Source organism: Arvicanthis niloticus, chromosome 7 (genome assembly GCF_011762505.2).
Source record: "Arvicanthis niloticus isolate mArvNil1 chromosome 7, mArvNil1.pat.X, whole genome shotgun sequence".
Taxonomy (NCBI): domain Eukaryota; kingdom Metazoa; phylum Chordata; class Mammalia; order Rodentia; family Muridae; genus Arvicanthis; species Arvicanthis niloticus.
In genome coordinates, this window is record NC_047664.1 from 83,296,873 (window position 1) to 83,306,649 (window position 9,777).

Genomic DNA, 9,777 nt, shown 5'->3' on the forward strand with positions numbered 1-9,777 from the left:
TGGTTGTATAGCTGGGGTTAGGAAAAAAGTTAGATTGGAATGGGTTTCTGAAACCTGGAGAGAGTATTAATAGTTATGGAGTTAATACTTCTTGGATTACCGAAATGATTTAGAAGTATTCTGTTCTGCTTCACAATCAAGTATTGAAGTGTCTTCCCTTATTCACATTCCCTCTTATTGGTACTTAATTATGATGCTTACAATCCTGTAAATTCTGCATTTTTTAGTCAGTAGTACTAGCAAAAAATGTGTCCTGCTAATTTCTAGAAATCAGATGGACCAGTACATAGACTGATCTCTATGAGAAACAATTTGCTTTTACTCCACACACACAAAAATTTTTAAGCAACACTAATAACTAAGAATGATAGTGTTTATGTATGCTCTCTTTTGTTATTTGTTGTTTAAACAAAGTTGTTGATTCTTTTAGTACCTGGAACCAGGCTTGATGTTCATCAAGTATCTGTTGCTATTGAGTGGTTTGAGATAAGGGAATGAAAGACATCTTATCTCTCATTATTTGGCTTTCCCCAAGTGTTTATATATGCCATTTTGTTATTAACTAATGTTTCTTAATATTTTATACTTTATAATAAGAAGATAATACATGGAAATTTCAATGACAGTATTTTTATATAATTAATTTTGAAAATGACACTAAATATTGAAAACTATATTTTTAATTCATATCACTGGTAAAATGATATCAATTCATATTTTAAAGATAAAATTACATTTACAGAAAATCAGATAGGCTGTCTTTAGACATCATCCTACTTCCTTTCCCTCCCAAACAAATCTCCCAGTCCCATCCTTCTGCTGCAACCAAGAAATAAAACTCAACATCATAAAACTTATCTCAATATAAGGGAACAAAAAAGATATTCCAAGTAAATATACATAAACAAGAGCTGATGTAGCCAATTTATTATCTAACAAAATAGATTTCAAACCAAAATTAATCACACATGATGAGAAATGACACTGTATAACTATCCAAAGGAAAAATCCACAAAGATGACTTGCTTTTCTTAATATGAATGCACCCCCCAAAATGGTACTAAAATTTGTCAAAGAAATATTAATTCAGATTAAATCACAATATTGACCCTCACACACTGATATGAAAGACTTCAATACCCCACTTTCGCTAATAAACAAATCATCCAGACAAAAATTAAGCAGAAAAATACTGGAGCTAACAAATAATAAATCAAATGGATCTAACAGATACTTGCAGAACATTTCACCCACACACAAAAAGGCATATATCTTCTACTTTGTGCCTCATAGAACTTTCTCCAAAATTGATCACAAACTCAGATACAATGCCACGTCAGATACAGAAAATTGAAAATCTTCCTGTATTCTATCATGCCATATATTAAAGGTGGATATCTAAAACAACAGAAAGTTTACAAATGCTAGAAAATGAAATAACTCTGATAACTCTGTGAATCCAATGGACTCTGATAACCAAGTCAACACAGAAAGAAATTAAAGACTTCTTATAATTAATTTTAAATGAATTTACAATGGTCATTCAGTAGAGTGTTGTTAAGTTTCCATTAGTTTCTGTTGTTAAAGTTCAAGAAAATGATTCATAATACTCTGCTATACTCATAGATTTCCAATTGTCATCAGAGAGGCTTCATTCAGCAACTAATGGAAACAGAAACCCACACAAAAACATTAGGTGTACTTGGAGAACCATACAGAAGACAGGGAAGGGTTGTAGGAGCCAGAGGGATCAGTGATACTACGAGAAAAGCCACAGAATCAATTTACATGGGTCCATAGGGGTTCACAGATGTGGAGCAACCAACCAGGCAGCCTGTATTGAACTGACCAAGGTTGTCCAAACACAGGTTACAGTTGTGTATCTTGGGACTCCTAACAGTGGGAACAGAGGTTGTCTCAGACTGTTGCCTGTCACTGGAACTCTTTCTTCCTACTGGGTTTCCTAGACTAACCTTAATAGGAGAGGATGCACCTTATCTTACTCCAATTTGGTATGCCATGCCTGGATTACATCCATGGATGACCTGACCTTCGTTGAAGATAAATGGAGGAGGAGTGGATGGAGGAGAGGAAAAGGTAATGTTTGGAGGAGGGACTGAGAAGAGACAAGGGAGAGGAAACAGACATTAGGAAGTAAATTAATTAAATAATTAGTTAGTTAATTAATTAATCAAATGACCTGATACTCTCTATCCTGCACTTCATGTCTTTTTTTTTTTTTTTTTTTTAATTTATTTCACTTTTGGCAAACTTAGTAAGTCTAGTTAGCACAATTCACATATACATATGTGTACGGGTTAAGAACTTCTTCTGAATAATTAGAAACCTACCAAAGACCATATCATTAAAAAAAGAACGATGCTACCTCCCTGGGAATCAACCCACTGCCAATTAACTCCACAGTGTGGACTGGGACCTTGCACTTGCTGGTTTTGTGCATCAACTTGACACAAGGTAGAGTCATAAAGAAAGTATCCTCAGTTGAGGAAATGTTATTCATGAGATCCAGCTATAGGATATTTTCACAATTAGTGATCAATGGGGAAGAGCCCAGCCTATTGTTGGTAGTACCCTCCCTGGGCTGATATTTCTCGGTTCTATAAAGAAGGCAGGCTGTGCAAGTCATGGGAAACAAGCTATTAAGCAGCACCCCTTCATAGCCACTACATCAGCTCCTGTCTCCTGGTTCCTGTCCTGCTTACATTCATGTCCTGACTTTTCTCGGTGATGGACTAGGATCTGGAAGTATATGACAAATAAACTTTGGTCATGGCATTACATTGAAGTAATAGAAACCCTAACCAAAACAAGTTAGTACCACTGTAGTGGTGTTTTGCTGTTGCAGACCTGACCACATGTTTTGGGGAGGAATGTGAAAGAACTTTGGAACCTTGGGCTAGAAAAGTGTTTACTGTTGAGACCTCAGTAGGATTCTGTAGAAGTTTGGAAGATAAGAATATTGACAGAAGTGCAGAAGATGGAGACATGGTTTGTGGAATTTCAAATGGAAGATTAAAGACACCATCAGGGACATTGCTATTTTGATTTGATTTGATTCTGTGGTTCTGGTTAAGTGGGACTAAACAATCAGCTGTGATAAACAGGATAATATAACTACTGAAGTGAAACTTTTACATTACCAGAACAATTAATGCTGATTAGGTGGAGTTAAGAAATCAATAGTGATTAAGGAGAGACCAGCATCATGGAAGTAAAATCTTCTGGGAAGTGTTCTATGAGATTACAGAGAATCTGTTCCAAGGTTGAGTCTTTTGTTAGCATCCAGACTTGGTAGTATATGAGTCACCCAAATTGACATAGTTTTGAAGCTAAGAAGGGGTCATGGAATGAGTCACAGTTGAGGCTTGACACTTTCAGATTCTAGGAAAGACCATTGGTGAAGGTGCAGCCTCAGAGTCAGTTGAAGCTCCAGAACAGAACAAATCATACAAAGAAGATGTTGAGGCTTGTCACCATAAAGAGAGCCTATAAGAGGCTATTAGTAAAAGTGCAGCCCAGTTGCAGCACTGTGATTTAGACCACAGTGATTTAGAGATGCCAGTAACATGGGATGATCACGAAGAACTGCAGCAGCAGTGGAGCAGAGCCAGCCAAAGCCTAGAAGATAAGCTGTGTGAGCAACAGAGGGCAGAGCTGGAACATCTTTTGGAAGATGGAAGAAAATTGTGTGTGGATCACTTTGTTGTTTATACTGTTGGCGTTTGAGTATATACAGAATATATTCCTTATATATGAGTTGTTTGGATTCTCTGGAAATGGATCTTACTATACATCTCAGACCTTTCTAAAGATTCATTGTCTCTCATTGTAAGATCACAATTGTATACATCTACTCTTTGACAATATTAAAACATTTTTAATAGTAATTAATGAAATTATGTCTCTTTGGTTCTTGTCTGTAATTCCAGCACATGACAAGGGAAGACAGAGGGACCATAAGTTCAAGGCTGACCTGAACTATGTAGCAAGTACCAAAATAACCTGGGAAAGCAGACATCTCAAGTAACAAACAGGAAAATAAAGTTGGATGTAGAGTACAGAACTGTTTTCTTAGTAAATAAAGATTAAACTTTACTGTTCCAGATGCAGTTTTTTGACACTGGTTTAATTTTTTTCTCCAGAATTAAAATAAAAATCTAATAAAACCAACTTCTTTTAAATCCCCAAATGTTGCATTTATTTTTGAACGATTTAGCAACAGTTCCAATGGGTAAAAATATTTTACAAGTCTACCTAAGACAGGGTTCTAGAATGATAATGACAGCAGTTCCACTGTGACACTGGGCACGTCAGGCTTAACTTGAGAATAAATATCTGAAGCAGCATGTGCTGTAAAATGTCCCTTTAATAGTCAATAAAGCTGGCAAGAGCCATTGCTCACCACCTGATAGCTACTAGGCTTTCAAATTATAGAATTCATTTGTCACACACCACTTAGCATATCTATAACTTTCCCCAAAAGAAATGCCATCTCCATGTAGTTATTTTAATGGGTGAAGGATTAAACGCTAAAATAAGAGGCAATCGAAAGGAAAGTGAAAGACAATTATATGCTGTCTCTTAAGACAGAAATGAATTTCACCTGGAGGTGAAATCTGTTTTCTCTAATGAGTTGAAGAAAATACATAGAAACAGAGAAAGTAAATTGCATTCAACATAACGGAGTCTTGGTTTCATCTGCATCTGCAGGTGAGTTCTTTGTAGGGGTAAGGAGTAATTATCATATCTAACCTGTTTCAGTTTGCAGGACCTTTGAGAGGATTCTTCTGAATCACTGAAGCCAATGAACACATGTGTGAAAATAGGGATCGCAGCTGCTGGAAAGCATTTTGAAAACAAATCTGCGAAATCTCTTCACTCACCTTACACCCTCCTGCTGCTCACTTGCTTGACCAGTAATATTTCGTAGTATACTTTAGTAATTCATGGAGTTACGTGTATTGTTTCAGACTGATGTTGTCATTGATGTCTTGATGTGGAACAGAAATAAAATTATGCTCCAGAAATATATATATATATATATATATATATATATATATATATATTCTTAACTATAAATAGGAATGTTTTGCTCTGAGTGACAGATGAGAGTATTTTGAGAGGCCTACCATGACAAAAGTGTCACACATTGACAGGAAACACTTTAAATAGTAAGATGTGGATACCAATTAAAAGACTAGCATGATATAAGGTTTTGTTAGCATGGTAAAGTAGAGAGAAGCTCATTAAATAGATCCGGTGTTCAAATTTCAATGGAGTATTGTGCATGAAACTAAAACAATACATAAAAATCACATTTCTCAGTGTATCCCATGTCAAAACATAATATATTGTGTAAAACATCCCTTACACAATAATCATATTTTACTTTTAATTTAATTAATTTATTTAAAATTTTAAAATAACTATTCATCTTTATATTTTGGCCACCAAATTTTAGCAAGTGGTCTTAGCTTTGAGTTAGTGAGACAAATGAGGGGACACCCCCTCTTAAGACACTGGGCTGTTCAGCAGTGTTAAGGAACTGTTAAAATTAATTTTGGTGTTAATTATAAGATCTTTAGGACTATATTCAAAGATTTCTGTGTGAAGTTCATTTTCCTATAAATAAGCAGATGCTGCAGATGGGCAATCTGACTTTCTAATTAGTGGTTGTACTTTTCTTTGCTGCCCTAAGCAAATGCACTATAAATCTAATGAGGAGCTGGACTGCACGTACACCATCGGTAGCTGATTTGAACCCTCTGGATACTTTGAGAGTCAGCACAAAGATTTCAACAGAGGTTCCTGACTCTTAAAGACACAGTTACAACCAGGACTATATGGAACAGTTTATAGCTGACTTTTGGCTGCTGACTTTCATCCTGCAATCATTCCCACAGTGGCCAGAGGTAAGAAACCCCTTTGGTGGGAAAGCTGATGGATTGCTGTGACCTCTGCTGCATGGTCATAAGATGCCACAGAAATACATAAACATGCCTGTAGAGAAAGACTGAAGCGGACTTGAGTTTTAATCTTTGCAATTCCTGGTGGAAGGAGAGAAGTTACGAGGAAATGTTGTTGTCTAACTCCACATTCTGGTCACTTGCAATGTCACTCACACAGGATAATCATAAGAAATAAAATAATTACAAATTCTTTTTCCTTTTAGGTATGTTATTATTAGATATATATTCTTGTGTGTATAAGTATTCTGTAGGCATTATCTGTATGTCTGATGCCTACACAGGACAAATAGGCATTAAATCCCTTGAAGCTGAAAGTAGAAAAGATGGTGCGTGGCCATGTAGATGCTGGGGACCAAACAGGGCTTCTCTATAAAAGTAGCCAGTGCTATAAACTTTAAAGACACCTCTCCAGGCTTTAAAGAAAAGTTTTTTTCTAAAAGGGCAAGTCTGTAAAGTGAAAACATGCAGAAGCCTTAAGAAAAATCTAGGAGTAAGTCAGCTGGTTTACACCCTCCTGTGTTACCTCCTAAGGAGGTGCAGCAGCAAGCCCAAGGAAAGGCTTTTTCAATAGGTCATCGGTCAACTTTGAATATAAAGGATGGCCCTGCAAACAGAAGAAGGCAGAGATCACAGAGCAGCAACAGCAGAAGTGGCAGTGGAACAGCCACTGCCCAGCAACCAAGCAGTCGGTGTGCAAAAGTGTGAAAGTAGCTAGGAAGCTAATATGTGTCAGAAGAAGCAGTCCTGGCAGAGACTGGCAGAGACCATGGCAGGGTCTGGGTGGTATTACTAGTGTGTGTGTGTGTGTGTGTGCACTGTATCTTTGTAGTCTTGGCGGCAGTAATGGTTGGAGGCAGAGGTGGGAGGGTGGAGTGGGGGGAGTATCTACCATTGGTTACCAAGATGGTATAATTCTAGGTGATCTCACTGGACCTGAGGGATGGGAGCATTCTTGCAGTCATTGAAGATAAGTGGAGTAATGGGTCTAACACCCAAAGAATCAGATGAACAGACTGACACCAGCCATGACAAGAGGAAGTGGAGAAGAAGCAGACAGTGAATTAATAAGAACCATGAAAATGTTCGGACTAAGGAAAAAGAACCTGAAGCTGTCTGTCCTGGTCTTTTTGCAACCTATCCACCATATTGTTGCTAAATGTCAGGATAAGAAAGGCCTGTGGGAGGACTGTAGGACTACATTGATGCACACAATAAAACAGCAGAGGGTGCCACTTGCTCCTGCTTGCTCAACACTTTAAAGTCACAATGCTTCTTAAGTCGAGCTTTCTTCTTACCAACCCAACATCCCTGTCCAAGTAGAACAAGACAACCCTCTGCAGCACGTTGTTGAAGAACTGATCATCATGAGAATGGTCACCTGCCTTGTCTGACGCCTATTGCCTACTAATTATTTTACAAGGTAAGACATTTCTACTCACACTTTTCTACTCTGGGATAAGTGTTACCCCAAATAGCTATCACTGTTCACTTCAGAGCGAAATAAGAGCATTGATACTATGAAGGCATGGACACAAACAAAGATTTTTGTTTGTTTGTTTGTTTGTTTACATTTCTGCACAGGAAATTAAGGTTTTTAAAAAATGGGATATGAGAGAGAGAGGAAGAAGAATTGCAAGAAGACAACAGTGAAGGAAACTGGATTTGTGCTTTCAACATACACAAAGAAAGGAAAGATTGAAGAATGAGATGGTTTGCTTCCTTAAGTGCGGTGCGACTGAACTTGATCCTTGTATCTGTCTAAGCTTGACAGCATTGTTATATCACTAGTTTATGATTTTCATGCAAAGCCTGAATAAATGCAAATTATTTTGTCTTTCTTAAAAATTTTCCATTATCACAACCTAGCAGGAACATTTTCCTCCCACATACTCTAATTATCATTTAAAGACTAAAGTTTCCACTTAGAATGAAATGATAAATGGTTATTTTTAGTTTTTTAAACTTGTTTCTATAACTACAGAATTCTATTCGTTTTTCTCTAGTAATTTGGTGCATTTCTACAGGTATACAGATTATAAATAATATTGCTTTAAAATGGATGAAACTAGTTTAGCTTTACATATATATTTGCATGTACATATATAAATGTATATATGTATTATACATACAATATGTATGTATGTTCAATAACAGCCTAAATTGTTGGGGACTTAATATTTGATGTTGAGAAGAAAAATATAACTTTACTAAATTACTCCTACATTTGTATGTATTAGTTAAATGTGTTTGATATTCCTTCTCTTTAAATCTGGGTAATCTTTGATCTTCTGCCTCCTCACGTTGCTACATGCTGAAAGAAACCAAAAAAATTGTGCAGGGGCATTTGTTATTAGATGTTTTCAAATATCTTATGAAATCGAGCAAACAGTTCATCTTATATTTTTTTATTTTTTCCCTTCTCCCAACCGTCCTGTCCATCTTACCCACTTAGCTTCATGATCTTTCTCTCAGACAGAAAAAGTAAAAGTAAAATATAAACCCATATGAACCAAAAGCAAACAATATGATAAGATCAAATGAAATGAAAAGCCTATAAATATCATAAGTCAGTTTTATATCGGCCAGCTACTCATGGCTACTCATGGCTACTTAGATTTAGCTGATATAGCTCTTAACACTCCCTCAGAGAAAGCTAATTTTGCCTTTCCAAATAGATATCAGTTGCAAATAGCTATGTTTAAGACCTCCCTTCTCAGTGCTACAATTTTATAAGGTTTTAACCTATGCAGGCCTTGTGTGTGCTGCCACGGTCTTTGTGACTCCATTAGTCCGTGTATATCAAGGGATTATTTCTAAAAGAAACAATTTTAAAACATATCTGAACATAAATCAAAGAAAATTTACACATTTAGTACAAAATTGAAATTCTTATGTAAACATGCTGGGAGCAAGATAATCAGAGAAAAAAAATAATTTCATGGAGTTTTACCTGTGACATTTGACTATAGTAATGTGTACCATTAATTCACCTTTCAATTCTAATGCATCACTAGCGAAATATATTTCAATATGTTTACTTGAACTAGATGAAATAAATATTTGGATTTGGAATTATTTATAGAATAATAAATGTATTATAACTGAATCTTTAGTGTATGTAAACTTTTTTTTTTTTGGAATTCATACTTAGATTTAATTCACCAAGATTTAATCAAAGGATTCAAAAACACCTGTAATGTTTGTCTGGATATAATCTAATGTAGGTTTTGAGAGAAAGATATGATGTTATCAATTGTAAAAAGAGATAAAACATATCTTGAGGGGTTTCTTCATCCATATTTTAGAATGGACCATATCCTGTGTTGCAGATAATGTTGAAGAAAAGATGCACATCCAAATGACCTGGAAAATAAAGAGAAGTAGGAACCCTTAGGCACACACTAATCCCATTTTTTGTTTCAGGACTGCTGATATTGAGGGAAGGGGTTTCATGGAGGAAAACATTGTACACTATTCTGTTAGATGTCTGGTTCAGACTTTGGTAAAACTGGGAAAACTGAACAGAGAAGCTGTAGGCAGAGCATCTGGCACACAAAGGAAGTGAACCATAGAAAAATCACAAGGGTGAACATCTGAATAACTATTGTTTCATTCCAGCCCTTTGAATCACCAATAAGTTCCTTGTACTCAGCCTGCATTTACAATGGAAACATTTAGAAATAAGAAATATGGGAACCAAATTGCCACCATGAAGTGGCACTAACAGGTATTGTACAAAAACCTAGGTACTAAGTCAAAAATTCTTAAATTATTTGTTCATTAATCT

General features: G+C 36.0%; 1 long non-coding RNA gene across 1 annotated transcript; it reads left to right on the forward strand.

Moving 5' to 3' along the window:
- Positions 1–5,634: 5,634 nt before the first annotated feature.
- Positions 5,635–8,993, forward strand: LOC143442984 (uncharacterized). Its single transcript, XR_013111614.1, has 3 exons — positions 5,635–5,933; positions 6,909–7,410; positions 7,572–8,993. It is a non-coding gene; the product is annotated as an uncharacterized LOC143442984 (long non-coding RNA).
- Positions 8,994–9,777: the final 784 nt, after the last annotated feature.